Source organism: Acanthochromis polyacanthus, chromosome 2 (genome assembly GCF_021347895.1).
Source record: "Acanthochromis polyacanthus isolate Apoly-LR-REF ecotype Palm Island chromosome 2, KAUST_Apoly_ChrSc, whole genome shotgun sequence".
NCBI lineage: Eukaryota > Metazoa > Chordata > Actinopteri > Pomacentridae > Acanthochromis > Acanthochromis polyacanthus.
In genome coordinates, this window is record NC_067114.1 from 28,524,434 (window position 1) to 28,542,540 (window position 18,107).

At 39.5% G+C, this 18,107-nt stretch overlaps 1 protein-coding gene across 1 annotated transcript in view; it reads left to right on the top strand.

Moving 5' to 3' along the window:
• Positions 1-3,154: 3,154 nt before the first annotated feature.
• The window catches only part of hdac5 (histone deacetylase 5), a 90,713-nt gene continuing 75,760 nt past the window's right edge, over positions 3,155-18,107 (top strand). The window contains exon 1 of the mRNA XM_051960658.1: positions 3,155-3,412. The gene's annotated coding sequence lies outside the window, so the exon portion shown is untranslated. The remainder of the gene's footprint in view (positions 3,413-18,107) is intronic.

Here is an 18,107-nt window from a genome sequence, read left to right on the forward strand (position 1 = left end):
CCCAAACCCAAGAATACTCAGTCTGCGATAAACAGCAAAAGCAATGAAGATTCTTGGATATTGATGTCGGTGGGGGACTCACTTTTAGACTTGTTGTCACTGTAAGCTCAAACAATAAAGCCATGCCACTTAGCTGTATATTATACTTTGGACATATACATTCACAAATTCCCAAATGAAGTTACCAACTGTCTCATTAAACCTGGAGCTTTTGAAGACCTCTGAGGGCCTCGACACGGCAATATATCTCTGCAATAAAGACATGACAGAAACAGAGGGCTTATTTTTAATTATGGCTTGGTAAAGCAGGGATGATATTAAATAAAAATCTGTCAATATACTGGTAAAATAAATATCTGAAAGCATTACAGAATGTCTGGGAGTCTTACTGCATTGATGCCTGAATGTCCCGTTTTCCTAGCCTAGCCACGCTACACCCATGTTTCTGACGGCACAAGGGTCTAGGGAAGCTCGACAGGGAGGGAGGCGGGCTAAAAGGTTGTCTATCAAACCCCTCTGCAGCAATTGGGTAGGTATACAACCAATCAACGCAACGAATAGGCTGACGTAGTTCCGAGAGCACCGGCGGATTGTGGCTAAGTCCCGTTAGCTTCCCAACCAGCGGAGCCGCAGAGCCAACTGGTATATTAAGGATTTGCCATATCCCGTCGGCATAAGTCCAAATACGTCTTTCTTCTCAATGAAACACTTCAGTGCCGTCCTTTGTTTATCTTTCAAGTTGAATTTTAGCTTCAAATCTTTAAAGGCTGTGGCCAAAGCTGAGTCGAAAGATAACTGTTTATTGTGCGCCGGTTGTTTCTGTCAGAATCGTCACGCCTCTGTCGTCACTTCGTTACGCCCGCCTTCTGACTCTACACTTCATGGTGATTGGTCCGGCCAGTTTTAGGAGCATCCAACCTCGAGCCTTATGGAGGGTAACTAGACCCACCCTGGCAGAGAATTGTTGTCTAGCGCGGCTAGGCTACCGTTTTCCTTTACTTGGCTATAAACTGATGAAAAATGCAACTAAAGGTGCTAGAAACGAAGTGTTTGACTCTCAGATTTCCCAAGTAAAGAACCCCCAGACCTCCTATTTAACGCATCCTCCCCGATGTTCAAATAAGCGTACACGTCAACGGCTATTAGATTCCAGTCCCAGAGCTCAGCATCCAATGGGATATGAGTTCATCCAGATTATCCATTACAAGCATCTTTGAGGATTCTGAAAATACCCTCAGATCAGCGACAGGAGTGGCTGAAACTAATTCTACGGGTTTTACAAAGGTTGCTTGGTATAGTTTTTTGTTTTTTTGGGGCAAAACTGCAGCACTAATGTAAAATAGATAAGAGGAATTGATATAGCCACTGGCAATGAAGGCATGAGAGAAGCGTAATAAAACCTGGGAACATTTTTCTTAATAAATAAAGAAAAAGTTTTGATGGGTTTTTAAACATCTGATGGGGTATGTGTTTGTCTAGATTTGGAGTAATTAGAAAATAGATCAGCGACAAGGAGAGGATGAGACGCATTTTTTGCTTAAGAGCACAAATTTTGTTTGATTATCAAGTATTTAAGAAGATTTTTTCTTTGTCTTTACTTTTATTGCAAAACTGGATGCTTAGCACGGCAAATCTACTGTAAAATACACAACAGACATAGATATAACACTACTACCAAAGCTCTGAAAAAAACAGAGAAGAGGCTGCAAAAATGAGACATTTTGCTTCAAGACATAAAAGTCAGTAGTTATGAAAAACCTTACCTAATGTGTAAATTTGCTGAATTTTTCCCACTCGTATCTTGATTATAATTGTTTTTCTATTTTTATTACATTTTATTAAAAAAAACAAGCAAAAAATAAGCAGCACTTCAATTCATAAATGTGATCTAGCAAAGGTAAAGTGCAAATATTAACCATATATGCTGTTTAAATTGCTTGTAACTGGGATAAAATAAACATATGTTGAGAATTTTAATGTAAAACGCTTTGATTATGTTAAACTAAAAAACTCAAAAATGCAGCAGGTCCAACAAAGACTCCTGGGATAATAAAGAAATGCAAAAACATTGTTAGGTTATTAATAACCTGATATGATATGAATACATCCAGATTGGCCAGGGTAAAAACATCTTAAAGGAGTCTGAAAATACTAACAGATCATCTCTGCAGATCTATTGTAAAATATGTAAGAAGCACAGATGTAGACGCTATTAAGAAAGCTCTGACAAAAAGTACAGAAAAGGCTGCAAAAATGTGGCATTTGGCTTGTTAAAAAAAAGCAAAATACGGTTTGATTATTAATCATTTGATGGGATATGTATTCATGTAGATGTTGTCCAGGGTAAAAACATCCTTGAGGATTCTGGAAATACTTACAGATCTGTGACAGGAGTTGCTAGAACACATTGTAGGTTTTTGAAATGGCTGAACGTAGATTCTTTGTTGTTGTTTTTTACGTAACTGGATGCAAAGCTCTACAGACCTACTGTAAAATACATAAGAAGTACAGATTTAGCTAGTAATAAGAAAACTCTGACAAAAGCACAGAAAAGACTGCAAAAAATGTGACATTTTGTTGTTAAAAAAAAAGCAAATTATAGTTTGATTATTAATTATCTGATAAGATATGTATTCCTGCAGAAGTGGTCCAGGGTAAAAGAAATACCCACAGGAACACCTTTTGGTTTTATTTCAAAAATAACTGCTTATTATTTGGTATTTTTGTCAATCGGGATGCTTACCTCTGCGATGCAAGACACCTAAAAGGCACAGTAAAGCTCTGATGAAAGCAAAGAAAAGGCTGCGAACTGTAGCGTTTTTCTTTGTAAATAAGGAAAAAAAACATTGATGGATTATTAAAACTGTTCTGCATCAGCCTGGCAGCCTCATTGTTTCTTTTCTGCACTGCATATGTGTTGCTCAACTGAGTGGGAAGACGGTTTGAAAGTGTCAGTGCGCAGTCCTTCAGGTACAAAGTAAGTACAGTAAGAAAAAAGCACGTAAAAGTCAGGTAAAGTCGACAAACTAAAGTGTCCGTGTGTGCTGCCTGTCTGTCTCTCTGCCTCCATTGGTTCCTATTGAGTCTATTTTTAGCCCCAGCAGACTGGTCACGTGGCAGGAGGAGGACGTCAATAATGTTGTTGTTGGTGGGAGAGAGAGAGAGAGAGAGAGAGAGAGAGAGAGAGAGAGAGACTGACTGTAAATATGGAGGAGGTGAAGCGGTAGGAGGTGAGACGCGTCCTGCCTGTTAAAATTACGCGTTTTCGTGTGAAGTAAAGCCGCAGAGGAGCTCCACCTGGGGGGGGGGAGGGGGGACGCACACACACCGAGCCTCGGCGGAGAACCGAAGCCGGGGGAAGAAGCGACCTCTGCGCGAATACGCGTTCCAGGAGGACCCGCCGACATCCACGGTACCGAGCGAGAGAGAGTGTGTGTGTGTGCGCGCGCGTGTGCGTGCGTGACCGTCCGAGCAGGATATCTACACAGTTACAGCTGTTTTATTTCATTTTTATTGGTTTATTTTTTGCTGTAGACTCATTAAGAGGTGACATTTCGCTCCTTGCTACGCCGCTGCCTTTACTCGGACCTCACAGTTAACGTAGCGGCTAACTTGGAGACAGTTTAGTTTGGTGCTGCTGCTAGCTAAAGGACACAAACTGACACCTGACAGCTAACTAGCCGCCACACGGGTAACTACACTGCACCGATTGCTTGCTTTAACCGTGCCCTGGGAGTTAACTTAGCAGCTGCCCAGCTAACTGACAGCCAAAAGTTAACCAGCCACCATTTACAGTAGAAGCCTCAAGCTAGCAGAGGGCAGCAATTAACTCTATACTGATGGTTAGTGGATGGCTACGAGCCAGCAGTTACTCGCCAATGGCAACCAGTTAATAACACAACAGCTGCTAGCAGCACTTGGTACTACTACTGCCAGAACTGGTCCCTCTGTAAGCTTAAAACATTGCTATAATTGTTATCCAGTCTACACATGCATTTATGAATGAGGCTCCTTATTAGAACCTGACACATGAGCATGCTGACTAATCCAGTGTTTTCCTTGCAACTGTCACCAAAGAGTAGAGGTGGAAAGATCGATCCATATATTAGTGGTGTGCGATACCGCAAGATTTGATATCAATCCGATACCAGGTAAATACAGGGCCACTATCGCCAATACCGATACCAACACTCCATACTAACTTTTTCAGTAGTTGGTAAGTTTATAACAAAGGTTAAGTGCTGTATTTGGTCGTCCACATCTGGAATGAAGATGGGGTTGTAAATGCTTATAGAGTTTAAGGATCAGACTAATTCCTGGGTAGGTTTTCTGTGTGTCAAACCAGGTAGAATCTCGGTTGCCGATGAAATCACAAACTCGGGGATAACCTCATAAAACAGTGTTCATTTTTGACAGTTTGGTCAATATTTGTGCAAAACTTCTTTCACTGAAATAGGAACTGCTCTTTTACGACGCTGGTATCGATATTGTTGATATTTGGACCGATCCACCACCTCTACTATGAAGGAGGTTGCTTATTAGAACCTGACACATGAGCACGCTGATTAAGCTGGCGTTTTTCTTGCAACTGCAGTGTTGCCGAAGCGTAGAGGTGGGCAGATCATTCCAAATATCAACAGTATCGATCCCAGCGTTGGTATTGATGTTGAACGATACAAGTGTAATAAGATCGATACTTTAGTTTGAGTTTCTCTCCTGTATGCCAATTACAAAAGCTTTGTGTCCACTAGATGCGTTTTCCCTGCATATAAATGTGCCACATCTGAAAATCGGTATTGAGGCCATGTATGTATTTGAGGCCAGTAGTTGGTGTTCAACTCCTGCTGACTTTCTCCAATTATCCTGCCCCTGATTGGACAAACGCATCGACTCGGGAGCTGTCTGCTCCTGGATTTCAAGCCAGACCAACATGGTGAAAACAGTTCAACAAAAAGTATTTCTGAAAGCTTTTGAGACAACAAATAACCTGTGCAGTAGCTGAATCTGTCCTTGTTTTACTTCACCAATGACTAGTTTAGACGTTTGACGAAAGTTTCGCGATGCGTCTGACCTCCGCACGCCGCGTCCAATTTGCGTAAACTACAAGTCGAGTCTACTTTGTGCAAAAGAGCTGCTCGGAGACGCTCCAAATCACAGCTCATACGTCGGTAAATGTAGTGTCTGTCCACAAGCAAATGTTCAGTTAGTGAAGTGTTTGGTGGGACCAGGTGGGTGTGACGAACTGACGACATCTGTCACGCTTTATTATCAAAGACAATAACCATAGCGGGGGAAATTTTTCATATTCACTATTACAAAAATAACTCTGTAAAAAAAGTGCATCTTAAAAGAGCATTTCCTATTTCAGTGACAGAAGTGTCACAAATTCTTCCTGGTCTGACCCACAGAAAACCTACCCAGGAATTAGTCTGATCCTTAAACCCTGTAAGCATTTACAACCCCATCTTCATTCCAGATGCGGACGATCAAATACAGCAGCTAACCTTTGTTATAAACCTAGCAGCTACTGAAAAAGTTAGTCTGGAGTATCGGTATCAGTGACAGTGGCCCTGCATGAAACTCTCACACATACTTTTTACTATTTGCCATTAAAGAATGAGGTGATGTTTGTAAATTACAAAACATCCCACAAAAAGTACGATCCTGGAGATTATATTTTCGCTTTCATGAGTGACAGGTACAGTTAAAGGCTGATAATATCCCACCTGTTTTTGTTAATTTGCAAAAAATACAGTCTAACAGTAATAGGCACTTAAAGGGCACGCAGGTGAAAAAAACAAACGCACCCTGCAATTAGACTGTCACCTTTTGATACGCTGACTGACGTGGCTTGATGCAGAAATGTCATTTTTTTTGTTCCTGCGTGAGTCGCAAACATTCAGCACGTGTTGTAGCAGATTCACATGAACATGGAAGTAGCAATCCAATCAAATAACACACAGTTCAATGCGAGAAATGTAGTAATTTGGTGACAAATACTGCCGGGTGTCCATCTCCAAACCTCTAAGCTCGCTCCAAACCAACCACAGAACCATTTCAGGGTGAAAAGCGAAGCAGATTGTTTTTGATTTAAGTTTGTTGCATTGATGCAGCTTGGCTGAGGGAGGAGAGCGGTCCTGTTCTCTTGTTGGAACACAGATTTGCAGATGCAGATGTTGTAGAAACACCTGGAGGCTGAGTTCTTTAACTGAAGATGATCCAGCAACTCAAAACACGAGCTCAGGAACGGATTTAGGAAGAGCTTGGTGATGGTGCTGCTTCTCTGTACTGATTCTTTATTCTCACATCCCTTGATTAACACACTTCTAATAACTGAGGCTTCTTAATGTGCCATTTTATTTTATACAGATTACATGTTGATCATGGCTCCCTCTTAATTGTTTTTTACTGGCAGGGATGAAGGATTAAAGGTGGATTTGTTGATTTATTCAGCGTGTGTGGGATCCACCAGTGCTTGGCTGTCGATCTAACATTTCGTCGGTGTAGAAAAAAACAACAGCCTCCAAACAGATGTCGGCTCATGTGTTAAGAGCAGCGAGCCAGGAAATGTGCACAGGTACCACAGGTGACGCATCACTCGTGAGAAAGCATTAGAAATATACATCGCGCATTTCAGAGCAGACGGTTTCTAAGCACTGCCAGCAGGAGAGTGAAGGGATGCCACAGCCAACAGAGCTATGGTTAATGGTGTTTAAATGTTAGCGTTTGAACTTTAGCGAGCGTTGTAGCGTTCCAAAGTTACAGTGTTTAACTTTGGTTGTAGCACAATAACCGTGCAGTTGTTTTATGTGATAATGAACATGATTAGTTGTTTGGTTTATAAAATGTGAGATCAGTGTTTCCCAAAGCCTCACATGTCCAAATATATTCAGTTTACTGTCATTGAGGAGGAAAGAAACCAGAAAATATCCACATTTAAGAGAATACAGGTTACCTACAAAAGCATTTCGTCACAGGCATCTGGAACTGAACGTTATAGTGTTTTACTTTTAAAAAGACAAAAAAACAACAAAAACAAGACAAAATATTGCAAAAATGAGACAGAACGACAAAAACAAGAAGAAAATGTCAGAAAATGAGACAAACGACACAACACAAAACAAAAAAAGGGCAAAAAATTTGACAAAAAAGTTACAGAGTGAGAAATGGCACAAATGAGACAAAAGATTACACAAGACAAAGACAAAAGCATGAAAAAAAAGCAACACACAAAACAATGAATAAAGCACAGCAAAGAATTTTAAACAAGACAAAACATAAGCAAGGCAAAAAGGAGACGCAAAACAACAAAAAGTCAGACAGAAATAGACAAAAAAACAACAAAACCAAGACAGAATATTAATATTACAAAAGGAGACACAAACAAAAAAAAGGAAAATGACAAACAAAACAAAAGTGACAAAAATTACAAAAAAATATATAAATGAGACAAAAAGTGACTAAAACGTGACAGAAATGGTAAAACCCAGAGAAAAAAAAAACAACAACAAAAACACAGCAAAATGTTACAAAAATGAGACGCAAAATGTCAAAGGAACAAACCGCTATCTTGTATTTTACTTTATGATCAAAACAACTTGCCATGATCTAGGATATTTTTTAAATTTATAGTTTTACAAATATACAAATTGGCTGCACAGTGGCGTCAGTGGTTAGCACTTTCGCCTTGCAGCAAGAAGATCCCCGGTTCAAATCCCGGCCTGGGATCTTTCTGCATGGAGTTTGCATGTTCTCCCTGTGCATGCGTGGGTTTTCTCCGGGTACTCCGGCTTCCTCCCACCGTCCAAAATATGCTGAGGTTAATTGGTTACTCTAAGTTGTCCGTCAGTGTGAATGTGAGTGTGATTGTGTCTGTATATGTAGCCCTGTGACAGACTGGTGACCTGTCCAGGGTGTCCCCTGCCTTCACCCGAGTCAGCTGGGATAGACTCCAGCACCCCCAATGACCCTAGTGAGGATAAAACGGTGTATAGAGGATGGATTGAAATATACAAATTGGAGTTAATGTCTTCTCTGGAGTTTTTACACTTTAAAGTCGTCCTGTGGGCCTGATTGAACCCTCTGGTGGGCCGCTTTTGGCCCCTGGTCGCATCTTTGACACCCCCCTGACCTACTGTGTTAACAGTTTAGCACTGGTACCAGTTTAAGACCCAGTCATAGTCCTGAGAATGGGGTAGAAGGTGTAATTCTGTCAGCTTTACCTTCAGAAAAGAGCCATCCGGAGCTGTTGAATGTTGTTTAGAATCTGTCCTGATGGCGGTTCTCTCTGCAGCCGCGACGCTGTGCTCTCCTGTTGGACGTTAAACTCAGTCGGCCTCCAGGGTGCTGTCGTGTTGAAGCTGCTGGTCTGGCATTTGCTTGGACAGTTAGCTAATTTGGGGAGCCAATGGTTGAGGAGTTGTTGGGGATTTCCGGCAGCACATTCTGTGTCCATACACGACTATTATTACACTATACAGGCACCGACTTGTCACTGTACAGATTCAACGACGACACTGTGTAATGCCAATAAGATGCACTGTTATTTTCTTGATAGTGTAAGATCAAACTGATGCTCTTTTAATCTCTCCGTCTCACCACACCGTCTTCTTTAGCATTAGCACCGCAAACTCCTAATTAACGCCTTCACAATGGAGGAGACAAATTTTCCATTTAAGCCCATTTCCTTTCTCAAAAGTCTTGTTTTTGTTGTTTTGTGTTTCCTTTTTGTCTCGCTTGTGTTTTTTGTCTTACTTTTGTCATTTTGTGCATTGTTTTGTGTATTGTTTTTGTCATCTTGTTTCACGCTTTTGTCTTTATTTGTCTCGTTTGTGTCATTTGTGTTGTTATTTGTCCATTTTTTGTCGCTCCCGAACTTTCTTGTCAAATTTTTTGTCCCTTTTTTTGTTTTCTTTCATGTCTTTGGTCTTTTTTTTTTTTGTCGGACTTTTGTCTCATGTTTTTGTCGTTTTATTTCTCGTTTTTGTTGTTTTGTGTTTCCTTTTGTTTCACTCGTATTTTTGTCTTATTTTTGTCGTTTTGTGCCTCGCTTTTGTCATTTTTGGTCTTGTTTCTGCCATTGGTGTCTTTTTGTTGTCTCAGTTGTGTCATTTGTCCATTTTTTTTGTGGCTTTGTAACTTTTTTGGCAAATTTTTTTGTCTTTTTTTGTTTTGTTTCGTGTTGTTTGCCACATTTTTGCCATTTTGTTCCTTGCGTTTGTCGTTTTGTGTCTTCTTTTTGTAATATTTTATCTTATTTTTGTTGTTTTTTGTCTACTTTTTGTCGTTTGTCTCTTATTTTTGTCTTTTTTGTTTCCTTTTTATCTCGCTTGTGTTTTTTTGTCTTATTTTTGCCATTTTGTGTTTTGCTTTTCTCGTTTTGTGCCGTTTTGTGTTTTTTCTTGTCTTGCTTGAGTTGTTTGTCTATTTTTGTGCCGTTTTGTTTCTTTTTTGCCATTTTTTTTGTCTCATTTGTATAATTTTCTGTCTTGTTTTTGTTCATTTTTTGTCACTTTGTAACTTCTTTGTCAAATTTTTTGTCCTATTGTTTTGTATTGTGTCGTTTGTCTCATTTACTGTCTTTTTGTTTCTCACTTTTGTCGTTTTGTATCTCATTTTTGTAAGATTTTGACTTGGTTTTTGTTGCTTATCTTTCTAAAAGTATAATCCCATGTCATTAAGTTCCATATACCTGTGACTACTCGGGTAGAAAGGTGCTGTTTAAGTGCAGACCATTTGTCATTTATAGTTCTGCAACTCTGTAACAGCGAAGCACGTAAGACTCGCGGGGTTTAAATGCTAATTTCACATAATCGTTTTGTGCTCTTACTTGTTTTTTTTGACGTCACAGACTACTTTACCGACATCAATAATAGCAGGGTTTGTGGAATATCGTCCTTATAATTTCGTCGCCTCTCGGCTCTGTTGCGTGGTTTGAATTAGCGCTTTGGAAAGTTTCGCTTTAGAGATAACAAGCCAGATGTACGGACGACTTATTCTGACTACGAGCAGCGCGTTGATTCAGCGGGTGACATTTAATCGCCGATTCCTCTCCTCGTTTAAATGCTGCAGTGCATCACAGCAAACCAGTCTGTCAAGATGTGACATTTTCAGAGGCACTAAACCTTCACGCACCTAGACAGATACAGTAGATAAGTAGGTAGATGGATAGAGAGGAGGACACAGTTATTAATAGCTCTTTCTTTCTTTCAGTCCGTCCTTCGTTCCAGTGCGTTACATTACTGAACACAACACTCGCTGATAAACGACTCTGTGCTGCTTCAAGCCGTTAGGTTTGATATAAAATCCTCCTGTCGAGATGTTTATTCTGGCGCCAGGAGCTCCAAATAGAGAAGACACGAAAATATGGAGGCCTTTTGAGCACATGTGGCGGTGGGAGACTAATGAACAAGGCGCCATCTTTTTGTGTTCAGTTTAATACATGCGTGTGCAGGGCGTGACCCCCGCATCGTTCCAGCCGGTGATAGTCTGGTTGGACGGACCGTGTTTGTGGTTTTTATTAAAGCCAGGAGGTCGAGCTTGGAGGCCAAGGGTCAGTCCGTTAGTTATATAAGAGCTTTAGGGGCCGTGCTGCTGCTTTTTACCTCCAGATTTGATGTGAGGGCTGTCCTGCTCCGTCCTGCTCTGAATTACGTGTGAAAACCAACTCCCCTGGTAACAGTTGTCATTCCTGGAAGTTTTCACAAACATCTCAGGGTCTTGTTGGCCATGAAGTGAACCCTGACTGTTGTGACTACACTGTGTCAAACATGCGGCCAGCGGGCCAAAAGCGGTCCTCCAGAGGAACCGATCCGGCCCTCAAAGTAAAAATATTACAGAGAAGACATTAACTGAAAATTGTAAATTTGTAAAACGATACATTTAAGATAATTTCTAGACCTTGACAAATTGTTTTGATCATAAAGTAAAATACTAGATTGCTCTTTGTTCTTTTGTCGTTTTGTGCCTTGCTTTTGTAATATTTTGTCTTGATTTTTGTCTTTTATTGTCTGACTTTTGTTGTTTTTGTCGTTTTGTGCTTCCTTTTTTTCTCGCTTGTGCTTTTTGTCTTATTTTTGTCTTTTTGTGTTTTGCTTTATTCACTGTATTTTGTTTTTTATTGTCTCGCTTGTGTTTTTTGTCTAATTATTGTCGCTTTGCTTCTGTTTGCCATTTTTTGTCTGATTTGTGTCATTTGTATAATTTCTTGTGTTGTTTTTGTCGCTTTGTAGCTTTTTTGTCCAATTTTTTGACTCTTTTTTTTGTTTGGTTTTGTGTCATTTGTCTAAGTTTTTTGTCATTGTGCGCCTCGCTTTTGCCATTTTGTGTCTTTTGCAATACTTTGTCTTGTTTTCTTTGTGTTATTGTCTTTTTTTTGTCTGGCTTCTGTTGTTTGTCTCATGTTTTTGTCGTTTTGTGCTTTTTGTCTTTTTGTGTTTTGCTTTATTCACTGTATTTTGTTTTTTATTGTCTCGCTTGTGTTTTTTGTCTAATTTTTGTCGCTTTGCTTCTGTTTTTGCCATTTTTTGTCTGAGTTGTGTCATTTGTATAATTTCTTGTCTTGTTTTTGTCGCTTTGTAGCTTTTTTGTCCAATTTTTTGTCTCTTTTTTGTTTGGTTTTGTATCATTTGTATAATTTTTTTTGTCATTTTGTGTCTCACTTTTGCAGTACTTTGTCTTGTTTTTGTTGTTGTCATTTTTTTGTGTGACTTTTGTCATTCTGATCATAAAGTAAAATGCTTTGCTTTGTGTCATTTGTCTATTTTTTTTTGTCATTTTGAGTCGTTTTTGTCAATTTCCGTCTCATTTTTGTAATATTTTGCCTTGTTTTTTGTCTTTTTTAAATCATAAAGTAAAATACCGTATCGTTCAGTTCCAGATACCTGTGACTGAATATTATGTGAATTTGTAGACACTCTGTGATCTGGAAGTTGTAACGTGTAAATGATAAACTGAGGCTAAATGCTGCTGGAACTGAATTTATTTTTCTTCAGAAATTTCAGGTTGTTCATCATGTTTTGTTAAAAGATAATTCCTTAAATGTGAACATTGTACTTGAGACTGGGCTGAATGTGGCCCTGAAATAGAATGAGTTTGACACTCTGCTGTAACAAATAGGAGGCAAAACAGCAGTCTGAGTGAAGCCAGCTGAAGCGTGTCTTCTAAGTGTTCCCTATCCGTGATGGAGGTCGACAGTAGAACTATAGCAGTGCATGTGCCTGCCAGGAGAATTAAGCTTTGGCTGGACTTGAGCGCTTTTGTTAAAAGATGAGCGAGTGTTTCTGCACAAGGAATGAGTGCATGAGCAGATAGGAGGATTCAACACAGTGACTAATAGCTCTTTAAGCGTACTGATAGTGTGTGAATATGCTACCTATCCTTTAATATGCTAAAATTAATCCGCTTAGGATCTGCCCTCATTTTTTCAAATTCAATTTGTGATAATGATAAGGCAACGGAAAGCCGTAAACCTTCACATGTTTGGCAGTTTTGCTTAAATTTTAGAGATTATCCCTGCGGCGATCGGTTGTTGTTGTTCTGTGATTGCAGAGCCGCAGATGAACATCAACAGTGGAAGCGTAAGTGGGGATGCTTTCGAAAATATCGCCGCAGAGAAGAGCCGAAGTCGGAGCGGTGTTTGATTTGAGCATCCTTGGCCTTTAAAATAGCTCCACTTCTCTTCAGTACACTTACAGTTTTTCAAAGCACTTGGCAGCCAGGTTGTTGAACTTGCCACAGTTCTTCTGTGGCTTTAAGCTGTCTCTGTGTCTTCTGTCTCTTTATGTGATCCCAGACTGACTCCGTGATTTTGTGGAAGAGGACCATCTGCTGCAGGGCTCCTTGTTGTTCCTTTGGCTGAATGTAGCTCTTTGTGACTCTGGCTGGATGTCTGGTTTTGTTTCTTTGTAGCAGAATGAATTTAGTGCCATCAGATGCCTCTTTGATGACGTTAAGGGTGAGAATCTGCTGGAAAAAGGTTTGGATTCCCGGACCTGTGTGCAGGAATATGTTCTAGAATATGTCTTTTTCTGTCTGACTTTTGCTGTTTGATCATAAAGTAAAATACGATACCGTTCAGTTCCACATACTAGTAACGAAAAGTTTGGTGCCTTTTGTAGATCAACTGTGATCTGTAAGTTGTAACGTGTAAATGATAAACTAATATTGTTGAAATTGAACTTATTTTTCTTGAGAAATTTCAGGTTGTTCACGATGTTTTGTTAAAAGATCATTTCTTTTTTGCCCTTAAACAAAGGAACCATTAGGAATTGTGGTTATTTATAGGTTATTATGTTGCGTTTTTGTTGGTCCAACTCACTTGAGATAAAACTGGGCTGAATGTGAAACTAAAACTAAAATGAATTTCACACGCCTGATGTAGACGGTCACGGTCATGCAGTTACGTGTGTGTTTGTGCATGTGACAGAGAGAAAAAAAAATGGCCAAGAAAGCAAGAAAAAGACACCACGAACAGACACTACAGTCGATCGGCTGCCTCCCTCTCTCTCCTTCTCGCTCACACTTGCTGTTTGTTTAGGGAAGAGGTGTTCAGGTGAACCGTTACCACGGCAGCCAGCTTCCCGGTTGCCTGGCAGCACTTCCTGCTCCTCTCCAGAATGGGAGGGGCCAGGTATTTTAGGAAATGATGGTGTGAAGAGGAGGAGGAGGAGGAGGTGGCAGAGAGAGAGAGAAAGAGAGAGAAATTTATATCTCTGGATATTTGGGCAACAGTGAGACACATGACTCAAGTGGTAGCTTGTTCTGTTCTATTTTCAAATACGCCCAGTGTTCTTTCTTTCTTTCTTTCTTCCTTCCTTTCTTCCTTCCTTCCTCCCTTCCTCCCTAATTCCTTCCATGTGTTTCTGTGCATTCAGGCCGATGGAGTAGTTGGCCAGCAGGTCAGTCTGTCACAGCTAGTTAGCTCCACACAAACATGCACACTCCCACGGCGCTTCATCCCATTATCTAGGCCCTGATACTGTTACCACGGCAGCCAGCCCGGTAGCTGTAGTGACACGGACTTCCTGAGACTTGTATCAGGAGTTAGCTCAGTTTGAGAGGAGCCGTAGAGGCAGCTTCAGTCCCGCTGGTCCACCGCCAGAAATAGACACAGACGAATTATAGTCTGCGGTGTTTTGATGTATTTTTATCTGATTTAGTTCGATGTGGCTTTCAGTTTTCACTTAGTTGTGTGGGAACATTCTACTGTTATGACCTGACTACACCTGAAACTAGTGATTATTTATATTATCCATGCGTCTGATAATCGTTTTCACACTTATTTGACTACTGTTTTGGTCTATAAAATGTCAAAGAGTAGCAAAAAAAATGCCCAAATTCACGATTGCTCTATTTTAATAAATACTTCATCAATAAATAACCTCATAACCTACCACAAGCCGAGTATAATTCTTAGTAAACGCCATCAAAGAATAAGCTAAAGCAGCGTACATTTTGTGAAACTGAGATAATTTTTCAGTGAAAGTAGGACTCCCCTGCTTACACCGGCAGCTTTTCTTTCTTTTCCTCGCTTCGTCTCAGTTCCTTTGTTGTGATTTCAGTTGTGATTAGAGCAACACATCTGCACCTGTGCTGCAGCACAATAATAACTTGGTGCAGAGCCAGCTTCTCCACATCCACTACTGTAGGCCGTAAGTGTTTCTAAACCTAAATAGAACAATGCCATCGTGGACCTTTTTTCACAGCAGACATTTTTTGACTCATCTTAGCAGCAGAAACACAGGTGCAACTACTAACATCAACAGTGGCTCGGCTCCATTTAGCCTCTCCTGTGAGCCACACGTACAATAGCAATCCAGTGATAATAGAATCAATATGAGAGCTCCAAATGTTTCCTTTGTTTTAGTGCAAAATGTTTAAGGAATTATCTTTTTACAAAAGATGATGAACAACCTGAGATTTCTTAAGAAAAAAATGTTCTGTTTGAATAATATTATGGCTCAGTTTATCTTTTGCATATTACAACTTCCAGATCACAGTTTATCTACAAAGGAACACATTTAGTCATCTGATACTGAGCAACATAGTGTTTTACTTTATGATTAAAACAACAAAACTCAGACAAAAAAGACTAAAAAACAACAAAAACAAGACAAAATATTACAAAAGTGACATAAAATGCCAAAAATGAGATGGAAAATGACAAAAGCGAGAAACAAAATGACAAAAAATGAGACAAACGACGTGAAGCAACACAAAATGAGACAAAAAAATGAGACAAGAAAGTTACAAAATGATAAAACGAGACAAAAATTAAACAAAACGTGACAAAAAATGAGACAAAAAGTTACAAAATGACAAAACGAGACAAAAAATTACACAAATGAGACAAAAAATGAGACAAAAAAGTTACAAAATGACAAAACGAGACAAAAAATTCAACAAAATGAGACAAAAATGAGACAAAAAAGTTACAAAGCGACAAAGACGGAACAAAAATTACACATGAGGAAAAAGTTACAAAATGAAAAAATGAGGCAAAAGATTACACAAATGAGACAAAAAATGACAAAAGCGAGAAACCAAATGACAAAATGACAAAAAATGAGACAAACGACATGAAGCAACACAAAATGAGACAAAAAAGTTACAAAGCAACAAAAACGGGACAAAAATTACACAAATGAGACAAAAAATGACAAAAGCGAGAAACAAAATGACAAAAATGAGACAAACGACATGAAGCAACACAAAATGAGACAAAAAAGTTACAAAGCGACAAAAACGGGACAAAAAATTACACAAATGAGACAAAAAATGAGACAAAAGTTACAAAATGACAAAACATGACAAAAAATTACACAAAATGAGACAAAAAATGAGACAAAAAGTTTTAAAATGACAAAACGAGACAAAAATTACACAAATGAGACAAAAAATGACAAAAGCGAGAAGCAAAATGACAATAAAACAGACAAACAATGCAAGCGAGACAAAAAAAACCAAAACAACAAAACAAGAAACAAAAGTCAGACAAAAAAAGGACAACAAATAAGATGAAATATTACAAAAATGAGACGCAAAAAGACAAAAGAGCAATGAACAATCTAGTATTTTACTTGATGATGAAAACAACTTGTCATGGTCTAGAAATAATTTAAAATGTGTAATTTTGCAGTTTTTTTTAATAATTAACCACCTTGCTTACTGTACCATTTGTAAATTGTATTATTTGTTGTCATTAGAAACCATGTAAACCACTGTTCAAAAAGCCATCTTACTGAGACGTAGATGGTGTTCTGCATATGCTGATGAGATTATTTTACATTGAAAGTTTCCTACATGTAGATCAAGTTACTTAATACTAAAACAGCGTCATTTTAGGCCAGTTTGATGCTCTTATAAAGCAGACCCGCGTACATATCAACCGCCCGGACCATTATACCGTTAACAGCACATGTACAAACGGCTTATTGTAAAGCCATTTTAGAGCCATTCAATCACAGTTATGTGCCAGTAAATGGTGGATGGAGGTGACATGATTATGACGATGATGATGGTGAGGAATCCACCCACGGTGAGATGCTGCGGCGCTCCATCAGTTAAGACTATTAAATGGCTGCGATCAGAGTTTGGGCTGAGAGCCAGTTGACCTCAGACGGACCTGCTGTGTGTGTGGTGTGTATAAAAATAAATGTTTGTGTGTAGGGTGGGGGGGGAAATGGAGCTAAACATGCTGCTTTAAATCACATTACAGCTGAGCAGTAGGAGCCACACACACACACACACACACACACACACGAATGCCCTTTGACATTGATTCGAGACAATTATTCAGGATGTCAGTGTGTGATGTTTTTCCCGTGCATCCTGTTTCTTCTCTGCTAATGTATATGACCAGTAGGTGGCGCCAGAGGACCAGGAAGCCCCAGCAGACTGCAGGGCGCAGCTCTTCTCCCTAAAGTGAAAAAAATCTAAACTAAAAATGCTGCTCAGACACAGTGCTGGGCGAAGACACAGCCCAGTTAAATCACAAACTGAAACCATCGCAGGTCTCAAGTTAAACAGAGTTGAGGTAAAATGTAAATCCCTCAGAAGATGTGAGTAGAAGAAATGTCAGACAAAGCATGGTATGATCAGATGAAATCACATCAGATGTTGTTAGACCTTTGAGACACTTATTACATTAAAACTAACCATGATGAGGTTTGTGTTTTAGCGTAGTGATCATAATTAGGGCTGGCCCGAATAGTGGTTTCTGGTCTCCGGATTTTTTCGGGCCCTATTAAAGATGAATATCCGAATATTCGTTCCGCCCCGTAATGTCCAACGGCGGTGTGGGGGGGTAGGGGTGGGGCCCGAATATTCGGATCCATTCGTTTGGTCTCCCGGACCGGAGGAGACCCGCCTGAGTATTTGGTTATTTTTGGATATATTTTGGAATATTTGGATACCAAAATTAATATCTGGATACCGCCAATAGCGAACGAATATTCGGGTCCAGCCCTAATAATAATACATTACACTGACATACATCGAAGTATAGATTGTTTCGTATATGATGTATATGTAATATTTGCACTAACAATAATAAAACAATACTAAACATTCAGATACAGGGTGGTCAAAGATATCCAATATCTGTTATAGTTCCATGTTAACCTGAAAAATGTAAGGATTTAGAAGGAATTCATTTTCTGAAATGTAAACTTTGGCAGAAATAGTTCACATTCTGCACTATTTTGAGGAATTAAAAGCAGATTAGCAGCACTGACCATCTACGTTAACTTCTTTTGTACAGTATGTCAGATTTTGTTTCATGACAGCAGCGTTCAGATGGATCTGATCGACTCATCAGCCTCGAGTTTCCAGCAGAACGTTAATCACTAAGAAGCATTGTGATCGTAGGACACACGGCATCAGAACTGAAATTGTCAGAGGCTGTTCTAAAGTTATTCTGATTAACTTTATTCAAGGTGGATCATTTGTACCCAAAGCATCAAGCTTTGTTTACCGAGTAATTTCATCACACATACGGGATTTGCTAAATACAGAACATAAGAGACCCCAAAAAGCTGAAGTCTCGTCCTCTGTAGTGGTCTCAGAGGACGAGTAGCGTCTCGAAAACCACTTCTCAGGAGACGAAA